This window comes from Lepisosteus oculatus, chromosome 3, assembly GCF_040954835.1.
Source record: "Lepisosteus oculatus isolate fLepOcu1 chromosome 3, fLepOcu1.hap2, whole genome shotgun sequence".
Classification (NCBI taxonomy): Eukaryota; Metazoa; Chordata; class Actinopteri; order Semionotiformes; family Lepisosteidae; genus Lepisosteus; species Lepisosteus oculatus.
In genome coordinates, this window is record NC_090698.1 from 3,254,355 (window position 1) to 3,278,885 (window position 24,531).

The following is a 24,531-nucleotide window of genomic DNA, read 5'->3' on the forward strand; positions in this document are numbered from 1 at the left end:
GTCTCCTGGCCCTTCCGATATCCGTGACAGGCTTATTCCCTGGACACGGAGGTTAACCGAATCACAATCACGTCATGGAAGCACCCAGGTGATCTTCTTATCTGTGCTCTTTCTGAACAGTACAGTTTTGGGTATGGAAAAGTACAGTATTTTTAAATTTGTTCAAATGTAACTCTCCGATGTTTATTTACTGTACTGTATATTTGTGAGTTGTGTATTTGGTGTATATTCTAATGTTAAGAGTTTAAAACATTTTTATTTTTTTTATTCAGAGGTACATTAATTGTTTAATTTCTCTCCCCCCCCCTGTATAAAGGTGGATGTTTCCTCCCTCTAGATCCCATGAATGCCCGGCTGCTGCAGAGTTCTTTCCCTCCCTCTCTACGACCCTCTGTGATTAACACACATACTATACCTGTCTGCCATTAAGGACAGGAAACTCTGAAAAGCTGGTAATTCTGCTCTCCTGTCTCTTCTCCCTCACACACTGTGAGGGAAAATAAGAATGGATCAGTGCAACATCATGAATGGTATTTCTCTATGTGTCACGCAGCAGCTAGGAAAAGGTCACTTCTGACTACAGTACGTAGAACATGGGTTTAAGTAAAGACTTGCTGAACAGGACTCTTATGTAAACCTGGTGACTGGATGTACTGTTATGTTAAAGACATCACTGACACATAACTCATTTAAAAATGCAGTTCATTTCCCACTGATCTCGCTAGCTGAGCATCCTGACACCACAGGATGAGCATTTCAGTACCATAACAATTATCTACACTACAAAAACGCAAAGGACCGACTGCAGTAGACCCAGTTTACTCAGAAAAGGTAAGAACTAAATCCAGACATGAAGCAGAACCTTCCATGTCCTTAATCTGACCGGCCTGGGCTAGTGAGTGAGGAGGCCTGAGGAACTGCAGGGCTGGGTTTCTCCATCACTCAGAGCTGGCTGTTCAGGCCTGGAAGACATCCTTAAGTAACTGCTGTACAAATGCTTTTTTTTTACCGGGAGAGGCAGAGGCCAAAGGCCACAGAATGTTATATCATTTTAATTTGCTACTGTACGTACGTCTCTGCTTTTAGAAATAGCTACAGTAGGTGTACTATATCAGAGTGTCTGCATAAGAAACAGTAGGATTCAAAATGCACTCACAGAGGCACTACAGGAATCCCCAGACTGACACACTGGATGTGGTTCAGCGTGTTACTGTGCATCCGATTCCAGCTGGCTGTTTGTAGGATTCGACATGCAGAAGTAAAGTCACACAGTGACCCGGAGTGTAATGCAAGCACACCTCCCACTGCAGAGCAGCAGTCTTGGTGAGAAGGATCTGCTGTCCTTGCAGTATGTGAAATGAGCGTGAATGTTAACTCACACGGCCTAATGAAGGAGGAATGGGAGCTACAGTATGTTCTCCTGCACACAATAGCACAGCTGCACACTATCGTTTTCTCTTTTCACCTGTTTGCATTTGGTTTTCTGACCACATCAAGAAACTTTAGAACATTATAAAATAGTATAAACACCCCTGGAGGTGTTGGAAACTGGACCTGGCTCACTGTCACTGCGGTCATCCCAGAATGGACAGACTACAGTAGACCTTAACCTAAAACTGAATTACTTGTGAGACTATTTTGGACACGCCAAGCTGGTTTCACATAAGCATACACTCCCCTTTTATTCTGGGTCAACTGCTAACAATTCCTTTGATTTCTTGTCAAGCACAACGCATACGCAATCTTGAAAATTACAACAGATCGAGAAGTTGTTTTTCAAGGCAGGAGCTTTGAAGTGCCAGCTACAAGCTATTGTATTAGCAATCCTAGATCCTCACGGTTTGCACTGACTGGACCCTAGACTGTACTTAACATGGCTCGTGTGCAGTTCAGTCTGCAGCACATTAACACTAGCACCCAGCACTGCTGCCTGCCAAAAGCCACTTTCTAGTTAACCCCACCTTTGCTGAATTTCTTCTTTAAGGGGCATGACTAGGTGTCACATAAAATAGAAAGAACCTAAATCAAAAGTGTCATCCCCAAGATTGGTTTTGCCAATGTTTTTTTATGTTTTTCAGATTATCTTCAACCAGAAAATGTTGTAATGTTATGCAAAATCAAAAAGTTAATTAAGACAGAATGATGGTGAGGAGTATTACAGTATGTACTGGTTGCAAAAAGGGAACACAGAGATTTTACTTTCTACAGCAGCACAATTCAACAAATGCCTCTACTTACTAAGTGACAGCATTTCATTTGGAAAAGATTTAAACTCTTTTAGGATGGGAACACTGTTTCTCTGCTCATAATGCTCAGTCAATATCAAACTTCCAGCCCCGGTCTGCAAAGTGCAAATAAATTAGACGCTCAGAACTCAGATGGTGACAAGTCATGTTCTCACTATCACAGATTTGTTCTGAAAAAAAAACAACACAGCAAGGGCAGAACATGATCCAACTGCCAGAAAACCTTATCTTAAAATGAGCAGGTTCTGTTTCAGGGGTTACACAGAGAAATCTCATCAAGGAGAGAAATGCACAGAGGTAAATAATGCCAGGTAAGTGCCTAAGTCAAGTCCCGAGTCTGCTCCAGTGCAGATTCCATCACCTTATCTGTGCATGGCCGTGCGCATGAATATTCATGCACCAGCTCAAGCCCTTGTGAACATCCCCTCTTCAGTATCAAATTTTATCATGCGAAGAGCACGGAAAATCCTTGCCGGTTATTGGTAATTTACAAATGCACCATAGCCAGCCACAGGTCAAAGGTCACTCCTGCCCCTCAGTACTGCGTGTTGAAAGGCAACTTCAGGCACACACACGCACAGTTTCTTTCTCCTTGACAGCTCCCAGTGCCACAAAGCTGCTGTTCAAGAACACATCTTTAAATAGAATCAGGCTGTATTGGATTGGAAATGAGGTTTCACTGTATGAATATTAGATTCTCTAACATGATTTGAATTGATTTTTCTCCCCCTGTTGAAGGCCGTGTTTGCTAATGTCTTCTGGCTTGTATATATCGATCAGTGCGTTTCGGTTACATTCGGGCTGCAGGTGCCGTTAAAGCACACTCACGGCGCAGGGCCCTTAGCAATGCAGTGATATCATTTCAGTAATGAAGAGCCGGCAGGGGGTGGTGGGGGGTTGCTTAAGAACAGGAATTAAACCCCCCCACAGCACGCAAAGTGGCCTTAACGCTGGGGATTTTCAGAACTGTTAAACATTAAGAGCATTGCCAACAGTCATGCTGTTACAGTATAAAGGAACGGCAACAGAATTGCCTTCTTTCATCACGTTTTACAGTAAGTGCTACGGTAAGTGCCTTCTTTAAGGTGACAGAGGACAGTATGGTTTGCTTAACCTTAACATGGTCACCTATTTAACCATGGTGTACTGTACATTGTTATAAAATAGTGGGTTATGAAAATAGAAATGACAGAAAACACCAAGCAGGATAATCAATAATTAACGTAAATAATCATAACATCAAAATTGTAAAGATATGCCAAGAATATATAGTACCTGAGCAGCTGGTATAATTAGAGACACCCGAGTTTGGCACCTCTGTTCTCTGGCACAGCTTTAGTGAAAGAGTGATAAATCGGGCAGACTGGGTCCAGCCAGTGTCCTTCCTTCTCTCGGTCTTTTTGTGTTGTTTTCCTGGACTGTTGCTGACTCGTAATTATTCACCGAGAACTTAATGAACCAAGGTAAACCAGAGGATTCCTTCAAACTATTTGTCAACAACTCAACAAACACCTAGCTTGCTTTGAAGCTCTGGAGACCTGCAAATGGTGACACCGCAGTGCACGTAGAACATCGTCTAAATTCTTAGACACCTCAACATACATCTTCCAAGAATCACAACAATATAATTTTTTTTTCAGACAACTCATTTGGCTGCTATACAGACTACAATTACACAATCCAAGGCAGAGTGAGAAAACACAGGGAAAACAGCATGCGGGAGTCGGGAATGAAGACAGGGGGGCGTGTCCACGGTGCGCTGGTGGTCGGGGGGGGGGAGGCGTGGCCGAGGCAAACAGACCAGAGCTGAGTCAAAAAGAGGGATCCAAAAACGGGGCAAAAGTCCAAAGCCAGGCGATCCATCCAAGACAGACCAGATAAAAACAAGAACCGGGTCGGAACCGGCACGGGAATGGGAACAGGAACAAATACAGGAACTAAAACCTTAACGGGACCAGGCGCTGCCAGGTCCCGGACTCACCTGGGACGAAAACCAATGCAGAGCCCGCAATAGCGTCAGCATCTGGCTTTTAAGGGGAACTGGAAAGGGGTCTGTAACAGGGGGCAGGTGCAGGAGATGAGTAAAAAACAAAGAAGGGCTGGAGCGTCCTTAAAAGGAGGGGTTTACGATCGTGACACTTAGGGCATACAGTAGTTACCGTGAAAAGTCTTTTTTTTTCTTTCTTTGCGAAAGAGCATACAAAAGTTTACAAGTACAAGGGTGTATAAGAGTGGAGCATGGAGGCCACTGCATCACCCCCTAACCCTGAGCCCCCTGCTGGGATCAGCAGCTCCTCACCGTCGCCTCACACAACACACACGGGATAAAAGATCAGACCTGTCTCCCCACAAGGTGACACCGATCGCCTCCCACAGCTAAATCCCATAAAACCATCAGTGGTGCTGGGACCAAGAACGTGACCACTGAGGGATTCTGCCAATTCCCTTTAAGCATTAGAATGGCATTAAACTGTGAGATTGTGCTCTGTACTGGCGTGAGATTTCTGAATATCATTCATTCGGAAATTTTGAGGGAGCTGGCACTTTTTCCACACGCCCCCTTACGAAAATATCTTATCGAAACAGATGTCTGGAAAATCACCTCTTTCCTTAGCAATTCTTTACAAGTGTCACTTGCAAAAGCATGAAAACATCTGTGCCCTGTGGTATGAGCACGGTACTGACTCTGATGTGTCGAGCTGTTAGGTTAATAGTCTCACGGTGCTCTGCCCTACCCCTTCCTGCGCTACAGCCTGCCGGTGCCCACACTCTGGACCCAGGAATCCACTCCTGGGCAGAAGAGAGCGACGTCCCGTGGCCCTTGATCTCAGTCTTCAGTTAAGGACTTTGGTGGACATTTTGATTCAGGATGTTGCTTCGTTATGCCAGTGTCTCCTGTACCCAAAGTGAGCCAGCCACTCCCCCTAGACTGTTGAGCCTCTGCTCTTAATTAATAATAATAATAATTATTATTATTATTCCTAACACTTATACAGTATAGCGCCTTTCCTGGACACTCAGCTAAAAGCACTTTAGAGGTAATGGGGATCCCCTCCACCACCACCACCACCAGTGTGCAGCCCCATCTGGATGATGCTCCAGTACACTCCTCACACACCAGCTCTCAGTGTGGAGGAGAGCAGAATGATGAAGCCAGTTCAGAGATGGGGATTATTAGGAATACATGATTTGTAAAGGCCAGGGGGAAATTTGGCAAGGATGCCAGGATAACACCCCTACTCTTTTTTCAAGAAACGCTCTGGGATTTTTAATGACCATAGAGAGTTTGGACCTTGGTTTTATGTCTCCAGCACATTCTTACAGTACAGTGTCCCCATCGCTATACTGGGGTATTAGTACACACACAGACCGCAAGGTGTGCGCCCCCTACTGGCCCCACTAACACTTCTTCCAGCAGCAACCTTAGTTTTTCCCAGGAGGTCTCCCATCCAGGTACTGACCTGGCTCACACCTGCTGAGCTTCAGTGGGATGCCAGCTGTGAGTGGCAGGGAGATATGGCTGCTGGCGACTCTTGGGTCTGTAACACCTTCAGCATCACCCCATTTACTCGGGGTGGAGTTAGTCATACCAATGAACTTTTAAAAATAAGGGATCCTGTGTAAGAGATTACCAATGGAGAAGGTGTCAGCAGACCCCCAAAAGTCAGTCCTACACTCCCATGCAATGCAATTCTGTTCTATATTTGTGACACGTTTTGAGGGCAGATCCCTAGCGTGACTCTGATTAATACTTACAGAGGTTAACACAGAAATGAAATGAATGTCATCATGCCTTCCAAAAGTAACAAAACTAAATTACAACATAGGCCCCAGCTGCCAAAGAGTGCATAATTCATTTCAGTCTCTCAGCAGCTGTATTTAAACAAGGAGATTAAGTTGAACACCCACATAAAAACAGCTACGTACTGTAGCACTGCTTACCTTTCAAAGGCATTGACAGTGATTCATTTTCTGTGAAAAGGAACAAATTCCTACCCTACGAAAAAACCTTTCTTTTACAAAAATGATATTGCAATTGTCTTACCTGTTTGCAGAGACCAAGCTGGAAGAATCTGTCAGATGGCATGAAAGCAGACCCGCAGTTTCAGCAGCAGGCCAGAGGGAGGCTGTGTTGCCACACAGCAGGGACAGCAGCTGTGCAGCTCCCTGTAATAAACTTGGGAGGGAGCGGCATGCTCAGCTCTCTGGTGAAGATGACCTTGATGAAACATTCTTGAGAGGAAAGCTAGCCCTGGCTGCAAACAATAATCCCGTAGCTGCTGGTATTGATTGACTGAAAGCACGGCTAATGAGCAGTAGCACTGCAAAGAAACACCAGTCTCTTTTAACTGCTGGTCCAATTTCTAGGATGGGATGTAGGTTACCCTCTGGTGAACCCCATTACTGGCACATACAGCATTCACAGGTTATGTACTGATCACAAGCTTGGTTATTATGAGAGCAACACAGCAGACTCACCTAACACTTTGCTGTTCGCAGGTTTCATGTTCACATGTTGATACCCTTTTAATTATGGATATCAGTGCCCACATGCACAAGGTCAATCATTCTGACCAGGTCTGATATTTTTCTGGTATCACATGGAAAGCATGCTCACATTCAGTGTTTTTTTTAGCTTGACAAACGAGAAGAAACTCAGCTTTAAATCTGTGTCATGAGAAAGATGCCAGTTTCATATCGCAGTCTTGGGTGATGGCTTTGTGTTTTTAAAATGTTTCTCTCCTGGAGCACAAATCCCCTCCCCGTTTTCTGAAATCACTGCTGTCATTTAGAGGTACAAACACTCCCTCCACTCACCACCACACACCAGCTTGCAAATTAAAAAAAGAACAACGATCTGGATCTAGGAAAGATAGAAGAAACAGTCTAGTTCATTTTGAATCTGGAATCTGTGCTCATGTGAGGACATGCTTCTGCTCTGTCTGGGTGAATAATTGAGTGCAGCTTTTCATTAGCATCAAATTAGCTTCTCCATGTACAGGCCTGACAGGTGCTTGATTTGACATCCCTGCTGTTAATTACTCTCTAATGTGAAGCACCTTCGTACAGACTTATGGGCACTGACCATGCTGCAGGCCAAAGATCACTGGCCATTTAAGCCTCTTTCTTTCACAGAGCACAAATAAATCAAAATAAAATAATCATTGAGACTATTGCCTTTCGTCTGTGTTCCCATATGAAATTTACACCAGAAACATGTGCAAGGCATATCCTCCAGTTTTCCTAGGGCTTGACCCTGCCTGTATTTACTGTATTTAACTCTGTCTTGGTTTAGCGGCTGTGTTTTCATGATGAGACCAAGGTGAACCCTTATCAAACTGATGGAAAGTTTCAAGTGTGGAGAAAGCCACTGCAGATATTTCAAAGAACACTAACTCATCTGAGAAGCATTCCCCAGTCCTTTTGTTTTCTTATGTAGAAGAAGATGTTTTCATATTTAATGGGCTGTGCTTCACCATGCAGCATGACAACGACTCAAGACATCCACTCAGCACAACCAAGGAGCAACCAAGAGTAAAAAAGTAAAAAAAAAATCTTAGACCGGCCAAGTTAACATTCAGATTGAAATGGAACTGAGCATGCCTGCAGCAAAGCATCTTAAATGATTACACAGCGTTTGGTGTAATGGGACACAGACTTAATACGGTTATTGCTTCAAAGATACATGTAACAAAATACTAACCTTTACACATTGAAATCTACTTGCAGTTAATATCCCCCAATACTTATGGGAACTAGAAATCACTGGAGTGAACACTGTTTTAATTCTAATAAAATCAAATGCATACATCTAAGTATCCAGAAAATGATGATACACTGTGCTTCTCTCATACTGTTCAATCCCATAATTATAAAAACAAACTTCTGGACTGTATAGACAGTATAGATAGGGACAGATTGTCTTTGCTGTTCCCATGCTTTTGGAATGTACTGTATGTACCTTCACAAGTGCCATGGTTATTACACAGCAAATCTGTAGCTACTGTTCATGCACAGACATGAATTGCGTTATAACTGTAATGAAATCAATGTAATCCCAAGGACATACACATTTACAAAACAGTTACTAGGTAAATGGTCTGTTATTAGAGACACTGTAAGTCAGGGGTCGGCAAACCACGGCCCACGGGCCAAGTCCCGTCCGCTGAACTTTTCTGAGTGGCCTGCAGCTCACTACTGTTTGAATCTCAAGGATTACTTTTTGCATCAGGTAGTGAAAATCTGACGCCAGTGACCTCTGATTGTTAGCTCTGCTGCTCTCTCTCAGCACTAACAGTCAATTGCAGAAACACACCTACTGCACAATGCATTTTCCTTTAAGCCCATCAGACGGCAGCTTTAGCCCAGGTTACATACCTGTACATCTGTGCTACAACTGATTCTTACCGCAAATACATTTGGCCTACTGTGATTGGCTCAGTCACGCAAATTACGTCTAGTGTATACTACTGTGTCTTGTTTGAAAGCAGGAAATGATTTCAAATGGTTCTAAAAGTTAGAACTGACAAGAGGCTAACTTAGTTATTCCTGCCATGTCAAAGGTCAACGACAAATGGTCAGAAGAGTACTTTTGTGTCCCTTGGAAAGAGAAGGTAATGTGTCTTATCTGTCAGGAAACAATCAAAATGTTTTTATGTTTTAAAGAATACAACATAAAAAGGCATTAAGAGACAAAACATCAGACTAAGTTTTCGGAATATACAGAAGATGGACGGAGGGAAAACTTAGAACAGCTGAAAAAGTCGCTTCAGGGGCGGAAAAAACTGTTCAAGAGAAAATTCGAAGACAATCTCGCGGCTACCCGAGCTACAGTCGTTCTCGCGTATCACAGCTTCTAGCAGCAGCTGGCCAACCCTTCACGTGCGGTGAGTTTATTCAGCAGTGTACGCAAGAGGTCACAGAGGAGATGTGCCCGGAGAAACACCACCTATTCCAGTCGGGGAGTTTTTCGGCCAGATAGAGGATTTCACTTAGAGGCTGGTAACATTGTTTTAGTGGCTCTTGCTCTAAAACGTTTGTGACCCCTGCTGTAAGGTAACGCAGATAGCCTTGTCCCAAGGGATCTTGAGCGTATATTCACAAACAAAAATCTAGTTCCCAAAGGGGATGTAGAGCGACAAGTGACAAAAAGAACAGTGTAATAATTGCGGCTGTGGGTGAAGACACCTCGAGGGGACATTATCTACAGCATGTGTTATTGGTTCCCTCAAGTAAAGGGCATTGGCAGCTCACAACAGTGCCACAGGTACAGTACAGTAGTTGAAATCCAGAACTGAGGCATCCATCATTTCTATTAGACCCCTGGCCTCTGCAAGTGATACATCGATTGTGACGCGACGCAAAAATTCATTACTTTACCACTCCAGGTTCATGAGATCCTATTCTGATCACTCAAAATTAAACGTTATCTACAGCAGAAAACTACATACTGTATACACAGTATATTTGCCATTCGGTGCTGCAGTATACATTTCAGATAACAAATGTATGGTTAGAGTCCCTGCTTACATTTAAACAGCCAGAGGCACCATAACACCATAACCATAACTGAGCAGAGTGTCACCTCTCCCTAGAACGTCCTGTGAATCAGCCAGTTCATGAATGACACTGAGTCACCTGTGCTTTAACCAGGAAGTCTGCCCTGATTGGCTAGGAACTCTCAATTGAGTTCAGTAAAGCAGGCCGGAGGCAGATCATGGAAGACACTGAGCGAGAGACAGTCAGAATGTGCCAGCAGGGATTGATCTTGCATTGTTACTGTCTGAGCAAGGCAGCACTGGAAAAAAAATAACACTGACAAAAATTAAAGTGACCCACACATTGATACATGAGCAGATACAGCAGAGAGCTGCCAGAGGTGAAGGGATTCTGTTGCACTTTGCACTTGTCAGCAAGATAAAAGTTGAAGTTTAAAATTAAACTGAATAATGTCACATCAGTTTTTTTTTTAAACGAGACAATCATTTCATTCCCGAAATTTGTGTTGCTCCATTAGGAAATCCGATTGGATTAGAACATGAATAACAAATTCTTGTGAGTTAGCAGCACTTTATTTATTCATCTTGATGTTGGCACTCCTGTAATTATGTTTCATGTAACAGATCACATTGGAGCATATTACATGAACAGGGCTGTATTTTAAATGGGGATACTGCACAATTCAGAGGAAATCAGATGCACGTGTATTTTCACAGTTATTCAGTCACCGTTCATGAGGAAACTGTGGCCATTCCTGTAATGTGTCATATTTGTGGTTTTTTTTGTATTGGTTGTTTTGTTTGAAAATTAAAAACAAATGTTTACAACACTGTAAAAGAGACCTTAGCAGTGGGCCTTCTTTGAGATGCAGTAGTATACTGTACACTTCAGAGCTCCGAAGCCATGTGAGGAGACAGCCATTGATTTCTGCCTCAGTCAGCTCCTTACATCTCGAATCTCAAAAGATGCTTTTTTCTCCTGAAGGAGAAATGACACGGGAAGAAACACAAAAAAAAAGCAGAGAAAATAAAACAGAAGAGAGTGCTTCTCTTTTATCCGGCAGCACAGAAACCAACAGCATCAGGGGAAAGCGTCCCCATGATGGAGGCAGCTTTCACAAGGGAACGTCCCAGGCCACTCTGCCAGCAGGATTTTTCAAAACTTGAGCCCGAATGCGCGACAGAATCCTGTAGTTTACAGAACTAGGATGAAGCTCCAACTGTCCCAACAGCCTGTTGTGTTTGTGACGTTTTCTTCCGTTCTTGTGCTCCAGAGAATCCCAGGGTAGGCCCCTACAGCAGACACTAAATCCTGGCTGGTTACCGCCCTACCTCCCTCTTTCTCTTCCTCCTCTGCCTCCTTTTTGTCTCTCTCACTCTGTCTCCCTCATGGATTCACATTCCATCGCTCTTTGTCCACCAAGAGCCTGAGAGAGGGAGGCCCTGTCCTCTGCCCAGGTGGAGCAGTATCACCGTTGCCATGGAGATATCGGCGTTTCTAAGCTGCCTTTCAGGCAGGGAGCCAGACAACAGCAGCCCCACCTGAGCTGCGAGACTGGGGAAGGTGAACCACATTTCAGAGACGAGACGCTTAGCATCACAATTCACACACCCTCGCCCCAGCCCAGCTCCGACTTCACTTTGCTTTAGTTTGTGTTCACTGGGCTTCTTCCAAGCCACACTTACTTCTATGTGAGATGTGCACTGGAACACTTCCTCATTGACTGGATGTTCAGAATCTTAATCATTCACTGGATTCAGTTCATCAATGCTGATCATTTGACTGGACTCCTGGAAACTCAAGAAAGAGATCTTCTGCATTGTAGCAAGAAACTGTCCTCAAATGGTAGCCCTTATTTCAGTTATTGGCTAAGCACTTGTGTGCAAGATCATCGGAAAGGTTACAAAAGTGAAGAGGCCATTCCATCTTCTTTCTATTTCTTACAGGATCCCAGAGAGTCAGCTCCAACCAAATTCTGTGCCTTGCGGGAGGGCGCCGCATTTAATGTTCCCTTGCTTGTGCATTTTACAAAACCCCTTGCACCAGGATCTCACAGCTCCACATCTCTTGCTAATCCAATCCCAGGGTTTCTGTCACTGCTGTTCTCCTGTAGTGCTTTTATTCAGCACAAGCTGAATTCACAAGAGCGAGGCTGTAACTAGGTCAGGCAAGAAAGAGAATAAATGATGCTGCAGCCGGCGTTCCCATTTTCCTTCACTGCAAAGTGCACAAAAAAAACACAAGATCTGGTGATGATTCCCCATTCACCAGCACCTCAAATCTGGAATCGCCACTTCTCAATCAGTCCAGCTCTCTGCCACAGCCATCCCTGTGGGCCTGGGAGGATGAAGACAGTGTGGAGCACTTGTTAGGCAGGGGATACCCAGGCAGAATCCATTACCCTCCCTCTCCCGCAGTGTGCACCTGTCGGGCTGTTCGGAGATGTCCACTGGCTGCAGGGCGGCATTTTGATCTGAGCCTAACTCCTCTTTTTTTGACGTGAGAATGCAAACTATTTCTGCTTGTAAAGTCTGACATGTTCAAGGCTGGAGGGCTACAAGAGTCCCTGATCACAACCAGCACTCATCCCTAGGACTCTGTCTGAGTGCACATACAGAAATAATTATAATTATATAGATATAGATTGTAACTGGAATTATCTATTCCAGTTGCAAAACGAAATCAATATTCTCCCCTGAAGAAGCAGAAGGTCTGGGGCTTTTGCAGACTTACCAACATTGAGTATGATGTACAAAGATTTGAGCATGATTCAGAAGTACCTCATGCAGAAGTTTCTTACTCATTTGAAAAGGGCATATGACAGATGATATGTATCATTTTAACACTAAAAAATATTACAGTTTATAATGAAGTTTACTGTACAATCCCCTCTTTGTCAAAAGGCTGGAGACAGCTCTCAGAACCTGAACTGAGACAAGAGCCATACATATTAATCTAGACCGAAATCGGTAGCTGACTTTCATCACTAAAAAAACAGACTGTGTCTCTGAAGCTGCATCCTTTGCTGCAGGCTCTGTGGCACAACTGATCTGGTACTCAGCTTATTAAAAATGGCAAGAAAAAAAACAACTCCCTCTTTTGAAGGCTAAACTTTTCCATAAAATATTCCATAAAATTTTCCATAAAATTATTTTCCATAAACTTTTATTTTCCATAAAAATTTCCATAAAATAAAATGTCTAAAATGTTGGGCAGCTATTCCAATCCCCAACTTCTTAACCCATACCAGAGGAAAAACAAAACATTCACTGTCAGTCGTTTTCCTTCAACCCAAAGTTTAACAAGTTCTGGTTTCCCTTTTTTACTTAATTTCTCCCAATTTAATATAACCAGCTCTTCAGTTCTCCTGCCTGGTCTTGATAGAAGACCCCTCCCTGGGTAACCACAGCCTTAGGTACACTGAGCACAGACTTTCATTAACAGCGCCTCTGTGTGATTAACTCAGAGAAGAATGCAATTGGCCCTAGTTATCCTGTAGCCAGTTGGGAAATGTAGTTCTAGCCCCTGTTGATAGGCTCCTGAGACCACACAAATGCAATGGGGAAAGTTACATGGGCTATAAAGACTAAGCCATATGATTGGTCCTTAACCCATGTACTCCATAACCTTACCATATACTCTGTCATTATACAGTACATGAACTACTGTATACTGTATATACAATGTATGCTGGATATACTGTAATGCATGCATTTCCTGTACATAGACTAATACTGAAGATAATTATATTGTCTTTCCCTGTAAAATAAATAAATGTGAAGGGCAAACGTCAGCCTCTACAAACCTGTTTCTCTCTGACTAGGGTTTATGAATCCAGAGACACCACTTCTACATGTTGCACAGAATATGTGTGTTTACTTTTGTGACAATTAAGATATTCGTGGTCAGTGCAATGGACTTAACTGCATTATGCTCTAAAGGTCAGCTGTACAGAGACCACATACAATCATTAATACTTTCTCCAGACGAGTAATGATCCCACTAAGGTTTTCAAGGTGTGAAGACCCATCTGAGGAAAAGACATGTTTTTAAATGCAGCATTTGTCAACCACGAAAAGGTGAGCGTTAACACACATGCCTTAAAATAAGACAGTTACTTTAGCATTAGTGAACACCCAAAAGGCCTGGTAATGTATTCTAATGATGTGGAAAGACAGCACTAATGAGGGTAGAGAGATGCACACTGCATTCACTAAACTGTGCTAATCATCAGACGCACCTTAAATCATGTGCTGTGTAGGACTGATGGAAAACAGGCGTTATGAGCAGAGATCCTACTTACAAAAAGCTGTTTTCAGCATTCAGTGCTTTTCGCACTCCTTGCTAACAGAGGAAAGTAAGAACATAAGAAAGGTTGCAAATCAGAGGAAGCTGATTCCCATCTAGCTCATTTGGTTGCTGGTACCTCGTTAATCCAAGCCTCTCATCCTGCCATTTCTATAAAGACGTTAAGGCGCTGGTTTCAATAACAAGGTGAAGTAGCCTGTTCCATAGTCCCACTATTTTACGTGTAAAAAGTGCATCTTGATCTAACTTGTGTAGTATACAGTATACTGCACTGGTTTCGTCTTATTAAGTTTTCATCTCACTTTCTTGAACCTATGGAGACATGACAGGGTAACTGCAGTCCCAATTTCTCCGACCGGTTATTAAATCTTGGCAATAAAATTAATTAATTAATTAATTAATTAATTAATCGAGTATTTCAAAACCTTACAAATTGTGAATTCAGCACAAGATCGTGAACTTTGAGACAGCACTGTATGGTCGCTGTGCTGTCGCAAACCCCTGGTCTTGCCATGGGTGTGAGCAAGAGTTTGCGCAAATTGCTATCTGAAGAGGCCCTTCCTGCTCACTAGTCACTGTAATGACTAATGTAATGTAATGTACAGTACGAATGAATACTTCCGGTTTATGCAGCAGACATTTCATCACAGACATGTTCCAAAATGATCTGCATACAGAGTTTACAAGTAAGCTGTATTTCTTGACAAAATCATCTTGAAGTTGAGAGCAGTATTTCTATTGGATTAAAAGAGGTGTATTCACAAGCCCGCTTGTTGGCTGTAATAGAACTGCTTCACCTCATTGGAAGTTTTGTTGCATTGTTCAGAATCACAGAATATGGAGCTGTGCATAACTTGAAATGTACTCTATATTATGATTTAAATTGGAGGTTTAACACTTTACTGTGTGCAATTTACTTTCATTTTCCCCTTCAACAGATTCTGACATTTCAGAGATGTGTATAGCAGGATTTTCTGTGGCATTTTGGTTTCATACAGCAATACCTGTTTTAGCACAGAAAGCGTTTTCACTATGAATTTACAGCACATATAATCGATTACTTATATGGGTAACAACATATTTAACACTTGTAAAGGAGAGGAAAACAGTACACATTTCCTTCTTGTAAAAGACACACCTTATCATAAGAGCTTCCTTCTTTTTCTTTTCTTTTTTTCTTACTTTTGGCACACATCTCAAGAAGAGGAGTGTTTTGCTGTGCTAGTGGTTTGCTAATGACTTCCACGGCTCACAACATAATATGAATGCTACATTGTTTTCTAGTTATTTTGTGTGAGTTATGGGGTACATATATTCTTGAACCATTAGTTAACACGGCTCTTTAAATGTAAGGCAATACAAAGTATTTTATTACTCACCACAGTATTACATGCTAGACAACTTGCAGATTTCACAGCTAAAAGCATTGGCTTCTTTAGTAAGAGAGTCAATACCATTTCAGTTAACTGAATAACACACAGGACAAGTACAGTACTATTCCATTTTTGTGCAGATTTTCCACAGTCTATGCATTTTTACTGTTGTAAAATTAAAAAAAAATAGTGAAGTAATACACTGCTAAGAAGCATGAGGTTTTGCTCTGAACATGTGTAGTTATACAGTATATTGTCGACATCTTCTCTAGGTTCACAGAATGCATTAATTTCTCACAGAGCTATGAATTCCATGTGTAAAAACGGGCATCATAATTGAACTGAAAACAATGCAAGCAATGAATAAGCAGCAGTATTATTTTCAATGAGCACATCAGTTCCGTTACGTCAGTGAAGAGATGGCAGTCGGAGCCTGTGTCCGTGTTGCCACTCAGGTGAGTGAGAGATAAAGGGTTAAAGGTCAATTAGAGGCTCATCATGTAGAGTGCAAATGGGGTTCACACTCTGCTACTCAGGGTCATGATCATGGGCTGCCGGGGTTGTTGTTTTAGAAAGATATTAAGCACCAGTTCTCAGTCTCTCGTCTCACACCTTTCAAAGCCATTGACTTCTAATTAGGGTCAAGCCAGCTCAGAAGTGCCGTGACTAATAGACCTCGATGTGGCAAATCCAGAGCACTCTTCTCATACTGTAACTGTTCCCGAGCCTGTAACACACAGCTCAGCTTTGAGATTGAAAAAAGCAGACAGAAAACTAAAGGAACATGAAAGAAAGACACTGGCAATAATTATTCCTCTACATGCCTGTTGTTGCTATGTCTTTTTGTTTCTAAATAAAAAACACTCTGCCAGGTTAAACTGAATCCACAGGGATTAATTATTTTGTTTACTGGGACAAACCATTGTTGCGTAACAGTAAAACAAAACAGAACTCTGCCTGCTTTCAGACACAAAAGCAATTACTGTATAGTTAAACATTTTTTACATGCTTACGCCAAGCAGGTGAAATTATGTACATTCTTCAATGACCAATTTAGGACAATTCGGAAAATGATTCCAGCTTCATTGCTGAGCTAGAACTGGACAGAGCTGACAAGAAACTCCTTTGGATACCTTTACATACTGTATGTACATAAATAAATAAATGATAATTCAAATATAGAAATCGAATGTGTATGAATCCGGAATTACTCCTTGAGTCAGATGTTATGCTCATAAAAAATCTTCATTAGGCATTTGTATCTTTCAGCCTGCGGACTGCACATCAGGGACAGCAATCTGCTGGATAAATAAATCATACCAAAATCTAAAATGTGTACTGCATTCCCCCAGGTCATTGACAGACTCTAGCACAGCTGCTATTTCAGCACTTATCCTGTTGACTTTCTTACACAGTCTCTGTAGGCATCATGAGGGCCTATAAGCCAGGGACTTGTTCACAGCTGATGGCAGCCAAATATTTAACATTTACCAAACTATCTAACCTAATATCTGCAGTTGTGGGTTTGTAGGTATTAAAGAGAAACAGGAGTGAATAAATCAGCATTCAAGATCAGCCTCCAAATGCCCGTGCTTTGGGATTTTGAACACAGGCTAAAGGGATTTAAAGAAGGAGAAGAATACAATTTGAAACCACAACTGCTCTTTTCCAATTGTTGTTTTCAGATATGCAGAGAGGAATTTGAGCAATTATCTATTGAAGCCGATCATTGCACAGTGTTTGCACAGTGTAGCAAACCTCTGGGCAAGTCGTTTTAAAGGAAATCTCTTTTGTTTCATGCGACTGATGTTATTGCTCAAGGCTTTCAGTGATCATACAGTACAGGCACATGCAAAAAACAAAAACAAAACAAAAACATCCAGCTTGCGAGGAAAGACACAGTGACTGATGAAGACAGAGTGTCAGAAAGTGGGGGGGAGTGCTGAATTAACAAAGCGTCCTCTTTAATGAAGTCAGATTATTTCTAGGCCCACAGAGTTTGAGGATTCTGTCCATTATGCAGACTTTTCAAGGGATGGAAATCTTTAAGAACACAAGAGGTACAGTAGTATTCCACTGTTTAGATACAAAACAGTGGAATAACTTAAAAGACCATAGAAAGGAAGCTCCATCAGTGTAAGCCTTTCAAATCAAGCTTCATCAAGATTCATTCTTTTCTTTGCTTTATATTTGCATTCTATAATATTTGACAAGTTTGTTGTCATCTGTTTAATGTTCATAATAGACGGCAATTAATTTGGACACCATTCCCCTCCTAGCCACCACCTCCAGGGGGTCCAGATCAGACCCAATGACAGAACCATGCACCCCAAACACTGTTTTGTTTCAATACTGTACCAACATCCCTGGAGGCTGACTAGACACAGCCCATGAGCTCTACAGCTTGGATATCTGCATGCAGACGCTTCAAAAGAGCCTGCAGAAGTCCACTGTCATAATAAGTGAGCTCCCCTGAGACTGCCTCCGAGGACATATCACCTGGAGGAGCTCCAGGGATTTATTCGTCTCCTTTTCCTTTTCTCTCTTTCCATACGTAATGGTTGTTCTGTTGACTGTGGTGTACTACTACTGATGAATGATTTGTGAAAACACTCTCCTGGTATTTCATTGTGAAGGATGATCAAGCCAGCATAAACAGATCTGAACTGAACAGAACAGACAGCAGTTACACCTTGATCTGTTCAGTCCAGTGTCACGAAGCGTCTTTCAGGACCCTATGCAGAGAGTAGAATCCGGAAGGGAGTGAAACAGACATGGGGGAGAGGAGACAAGGAACGGGGCTGGTAGATGAACATGGGGGCGTGTCGACGGTGCCCTGGCGCTCAGGGGGGCGTGGCCAAGGCAAACAAGTCCATAGGGAGTCCGTAGGTAATCCAGGGTGAACTAAAGTCCAGAGCCGGGTAATTCATCCTTGACAGACATGACGAAGATTAAAAGCCAAAGCAGGATCTGGTGAAGGGTTGGGAAAATAAAAAGGGGCTCCCAGCCCCGGACCCAGATGGTCAGGACACCGTGATGAAGCCTATGCCGTCTAGCCTCTCCTGGACTTGCTGGTAGGCGGGCACCTGGGCATCCATCTTCCAAAGCTGAGCCTGGAATGGTGGGAGTCTGGCTTTTGTTGGGAGGGGCTGGAACAGGAGGCAGGTGCAAAAAATACAGACAAACGAGGAAGAGCCAGAGCTTCCTTAAGAGGAGGGGCTTACGATCGTGACACCCAGAGCCACGGGGAGTAAGGGGGAGTAAAGGGAGGCACCTCAGGAGCCTGCAGCTGTCTGAGACAATGGTGTGACACATCCGAGACGACACAGTTACAGAAGCCCGATACTTCACATTTGTGTTTAACAAGGGTTAAGGTGTATTTCACTTGTTGAAAAAATAGCACATATAAATTAATATTCCTTGAAAACCTTTTAAAGACCTTTGGGTCACTGCTCTAATTTTCTAAACAATTAGGGCGAGGAATAAATGAAGAAGACAATTAAGCCTAATGTCTTTTTTTCTTTCTTTCCTTAGCAATAACTGTCAATATCACTCAGGTGTAGGTCATGCTTTTGTAGCCAGGCTAATGGAAATTCAATTGAATCATTTTCTTGTGAGGAATAAACAACTGCCCAGTCAGAAGTCCAGCTGAGTTCTGCTTATTTTTTTAGTTCAAAAGCAATCAAACCTTTTAGTTCAATTTTATATTGGAAAAACCAACTTAGAAATTGCCTAATATTGCTGTACCAGACCATAGCAGGAGCTGAAGTACTGGAAATCAAGCACTGGAAATATCAGTAGGCAGTCCCTTTCATGTGCACCTAAGTATCCTTTCTGTTTGCTGTTCAGCTGAGAATGCACTGATTGCTTTAGCTTTTTCTCAGTGAACTCCAGCCTCCCTGTAAATGTACTGTAGTATAGGACTAGCAGTAATGTTAATATTAAAAATCCAGCAGTCATCAGATCAGAACTACACCTGTGAGTTATTTCTTTATATAAAACTTTATATCCCTGTGATCAATGTTTTCAAAATGTTTTCGAGATTAAGATCAGCTGGGTGAGATGAAAACTCTCAAACAACTGGTTTACTGTGTTCAGAATCAGTAAAAACACAGTGGGGTGCTTAGCTGCCGTGACAGTTGATCTGACCTTCACAACCTGGAAGGTTGCTAGTTCCCCTTAGCAAAGCAGTCCAAGAAACCCATCAAGCCATTTCTTGAAAGAAGTCAGGGTATCAGCTTTCATAGCATGGCTAGGCAGACCATGTGTTCCAGACCCCCACGACACTAAGTTCCTTTCAGGATTTTTGTTTCCATCTAAATTTCCATCCCCAGTGGGAGGAACTGGGCAAAAACTGTTGTTTTGAGCCAATTTACACTAGGAATTTCTGACCTCTCTGTCATCACATGCTGTGAAGGTCACCTGAGCCTGTGCTTACTTCACGTGTTCAGACACAAGACAAAATGCACATCTGATGTTTGTGTTCAGATTTCAAATGAACACCTCTCTGTGCTTAATTCTTTATAAAAAAATAAGGAGAAAAAATGTTTACTGAAAGAAATGCCGCATAAAGTAATACAAACGCAGAAATCAACACACTGAAGGAGAATCATTAAAGCAGAATTGAGCAGATTTACAAACTAACAATGAGATGCATTACATGTAACGGGAGCTGCTCCAGGCGCACGTGAAGCGTAGTTCAGGACCCTATGCAGACGGTATAATCCGGAAGTAAGTGGAGAAGGACATAAGGGGAGGAGACGAAGAGGATCAGGACGGGTTGACAGACAGGGGGGCGTGACGTCGGTGATCCGGTGCTCGGGAGGCGTGGTGCAGGCAACCAAGTTCAGACAGTCCAAGGAGAAAATCCGGGGGCGCAGTCCAAAGTCCAAAACCGGGTGATCCATCCAAGACGAGACAAAACATGGTTAAAACCCAGAACAGGGACAGGGAATAAAACCAAGGTAACAAGGCCAGGCACTCCGAGCCCAGTCAGGACCATGAGGAAGCCTATGCCATCGGATCTCTCCTGGACCCGCTGGTAGGCGAGCTTCCGGGCGTCCATCTCCCAATGCTAAGCCAGGAATGGCGGGAGCGCCCAGCTTAAATAAAGATGGAAAAACAGGGGACAGGTGCACGTAATAAACTAAAATACCAGAGAGACCTTAAGAGGAGGGATCCTGATCCTGACAGTACACTGCACTAAATCCCTGGTAACACAGGTCAAAAGGTGCAGGAGGAGGTTTACTAAAAGTAAAGTCCCTGAAGAATCCTGGGTTTAAGGCTGGTTGCATGTGGAAATCAGAACATCTGAATGTAAAGAAAAAGCTGTATTAGGGACTGAAAGTTACCCAAGATTGCAATGACATACCGTAGCATTGTGAAAGGTTTCTTAAAATAACCACTGTAAGGACAAGTAAAGAAACTCATATAGTGAGTTCCACCAGTGGTGGAATAAATTATTAGATCCCGATTATAATTTTAACCCCAATGCTAAAAAAGTCACATTTCTAAAGCAAACGTAGCCTGATAAAATTAATTTCCTTCCATTTTACATAGCGCTTCACCAATTTGGAGACCATGTGGAGCAATTGCATTTGAAATGTAGCTTGAAATATGTTGCACTTAAAGGCAAAACTACATTTTGTAATATTTCTTCACAATGCAAATCACATGCTCTTTGACTATTAAATAAATCTTTGAAATCACGGAGTATTAAGTCAGCATATTTAATCAGAAACAAAAACACACACAAACATTTTAGAATGCACTTAGAGCATGTATGTACAATATACATAGATGTATATTCTCCAAAGGGTGTGTTAGATTTTCTTCAGTTCTGCAGCCTACAGTACATGCAGATATTATACTATCTTGCCTAGATTTTTCTGCATTTTGAAAAAAAAAAACATGTAATTAAATATTGATTAAAGAAGGCTTGTTGGATACTGAGCAGATGTTCCTGCTCCTGCCTCCCTCTGTGTTAAATGAGACAAAAATCAAAGAGGCACGTCCCTGAGAGCTTGTGTGTGTGTGTCTGTTTCTCTGTACTGATTACTAATATTTGAGATTGAGCTGTGTTGCTCTACACTTGGAGATCTATATTTAGGATTGCAGTGTCCTCCAGTGAATATCTGCCAGGGAAGCATCTGAAGACACAGACGGAGGTGATTCATGAGGATGGAAACAAGTACGATGGTGTCCACGACTGCACCTCAAAGAACACTGATGATTGAAGAACACCTGATTCCACTCAGCTTTTAAAATGAAACACATCTTCTTCACTCATTCGGCCTCTTCGCTTGAGCCATCTGTAGGGATATGTCACAACACAAGCCAAACAAAGACTGCAGATTGGGCTTTCAAAGCCCAATAGTTGCTCATTAAGCGTAGGACAAACCACGCCTTGGGATAGCTGTGGATAGGATTTTCCTAAAGGTGGAGTAAATGGACTCACACCTCAGGGAATAGTTTCTAAACTACTGTATGGCATGAGATCTTTAGCTCTCCACATACTGTAACAATATCTCCTGTGCGTGTAGCATTCCAAGAACATGACGCACCAGTATTCCATCTGATGCCTTAATGTTGCTGTAGTTCAGCAGGCTTGACTGTTGTGAAGCAGTTGCTGGCTGATGATACAAACTCTCTTAACAAGTCTGCTCAGACATCGACTGCATGGGTCTTAGCTAAAACTAAAATGTATGGATGTGGAGTCCTAAAGGTAAGGAAAGCTATTCAGGAGGTGGAGAGTCCAAATGAAGTAGGTCAGATGATTAATGAACTGTTTTCTTACTCAAGGAAACTGAACAATATCTATCAATGCAGCCTGCAGTAGGTGGCAGACAATCCTTTTACTGCAGGACAATGTTACAGCAAACGTTTACTGTCTCTGTTTAAACTGCAGCTTACAACCCCTTAGGAAAGACAAAAAAATCTATATTAGTATATAAGGTCACTATGTTGCTCCTGAAACAGATGCTTGCCTTGATATAACAACCTTCACTGCCAGTGGTGTCAAGGTGGTAATGGCATTACATCCTAGTGGGTACACACTCTTCTATGAGTTTCAAGGCAAAGGAATGAAATATAAAGGTGGAAGTGATTTGGTTTCTGCAGATCCACATCTCTTTTTTTAAATTAGTTGCAAGTGAGACCCCGTGGAGAGGATATTAGGGACCGAGATGAAGTTGTCACTTCATCTAAGGAAATGTGACAGCGCCGAGGCAAGGAGAAAGTGCTATCCGGTTAGGTCTGCGTTAGGGGCAACACAGAGGTCTCCACGGTCGAAGTGAAACAATTTGCCTGGGGACACAGTGGGAAATAGATATTTCTATTGTCCTTAAGTCAGCACATCACACAATTCACTCTGGCAACGCGTTTGTTCAACACGCAAAGGCAGCAAAGGGATTCACTCTTCCCTGAAACAAAACCTGCATGGTAGTGACATGCTGTCAGCTCAGAACAGGAACAAATGAGCCTCATCTTGTTCCAGTTGTGTCCCAGTCCGCGCTGCAGCCTGTAAGTGATGGGAGGCTGCATATCATTTCGGAACAACAGAAGTTTGCACATGAAGTTCTCACACTTACAGCTTGAAGACCTCTCAATTCAAGAAGAAGAAACCCATCAGGATATAACACACAACAAAGTCCTGGCAGGTATTTAACTAAAGGCTACAAAGATGTAGCCATTATGTTGTACTCCAGATTGTTTTGAGCCTGTGTCTCCTCACATCAAATATGACAAATACAGGTTAGAGTCTCACTTGCATAGTGCAAATACCCCCACTGCCTGCTTTTGTGTCTATTTTACAGAATGCCGGATTCTGTTAAGAGTCATTTCCAATAAAAATCAACACTTTGTTTTGAGGTTCTCAACCAAATAACTTCACTCAACAATATACAGTAATTTTAATGTCTTCATAATTTTAATTTACTGGGGCCAACAGGTGGCGCTCACCCTGCAGTCTGTGGGTCCTAATGCCCCAGTATAGTGAAAAGGAGACTATACTGTAAAAAGGCCCGTCCTTCGGATGCGATGTAAAACCGAGGTCCTGACTCTCCGTGGTCATTAAAAATCCCAGGGGTTTTCTCGAAAAGAGTCCGGCTGTTGACCCGGCGTCCTGGCCAGATTTTCCATTGGCCCCTACCAATCATGGCCTCCTCATAACCCCCCTCTCTGAACTGGCTTCATCACTCTGCTCTCTTCTCCACTGAGAGCTGGTGTGTGTGTGGACAGTACTCTCGGTGCATCATCCAGGTGGGGCTGCACACTGGTGGGGGTGGAGGGGATCCCCATTACCTGTAAAACGCTTTGAATGGAGTGTCCAGAAAAGCACTAAATAAGCGTAACCAATTATTTTTAATCCCACTGAACTTTAACCTACTTTGTCAAAAAATAAAACAAATCAGCACTTCAGTTAATAAAGTCTCATATTTAACAGTCCATAAAACATTTTATTGTTTTAAAGAATTGACAGAGGAGGGGACCAGCTGTTGGCATAACAGATGCTAAGAGTTTAATGCAGAAACAAAGCGAGCTTTGACGAAGCAACAGACCTGCTCTTCTATGAATGCATGTGATAAGAATCAGTAAAGACGAAGCAGTTTTTCACAGCGTGGAGGTGGCTCTGGAGTAACTCCACTCTGAACAGCCACTGCTGTGGTTAGAAATTAAATCTTGAAAGTTAAGAAAGGTGATCGAGAAGAAGAGGAATTCCAGTCCATCTTGCTGTGCTTCTAGTTGCTCCAGGGTAATATAACACTCACTAGGAGTTAGTGGCTGGATGGATGTGAAGCAGCTTGTGTTGTATTAGCATGAAAGCATCTATTTACTGCACATAAAGCTCATTATTTTCAACAGATAATGATACAGTATATTTAATACATTGGAGCTGCTGTCTAAAGGGTGAATAAACCCAGACGTACTGTATTTAGCTCTAATTATACAATGTTTGAACTTAGTATTTGCTATCATAGGAAAGCATTGTCGTTTTTGAAGCCATTAAAGGAAAATCATGTAAATAATCCAACTTGCAAAAGAGATTCCACCTCCATCATCCAGCTTTCTGTTTTATTTAAACATCAGGTACCTTCCCCTAGAGT

General features: G+C 42.4%; 1 long non-coding RNA gene across 1 annotated transcript in view; it reads right to left on the reverse strand.

Moving 5' to 3' along the window:
- LOC107076651 (uncharacterized) overlaps window positions 1-3,916 on the reverse strand; it is a 111,080-nt gene extending 107,164 nt beyond the window's left edge. The window contains exon 1 of the long non-coding RNA XR_001477834.2: window positions 3,522-3,916. This is a non-coding gene — a long non-coding RNA (uncharacterized lncRNA). The remainder of the gene's footprint in view (window positions 1-3,521) is intronic.
- Window positions 3,917-24,531: the final 20,615 nt, after the last annotated feature.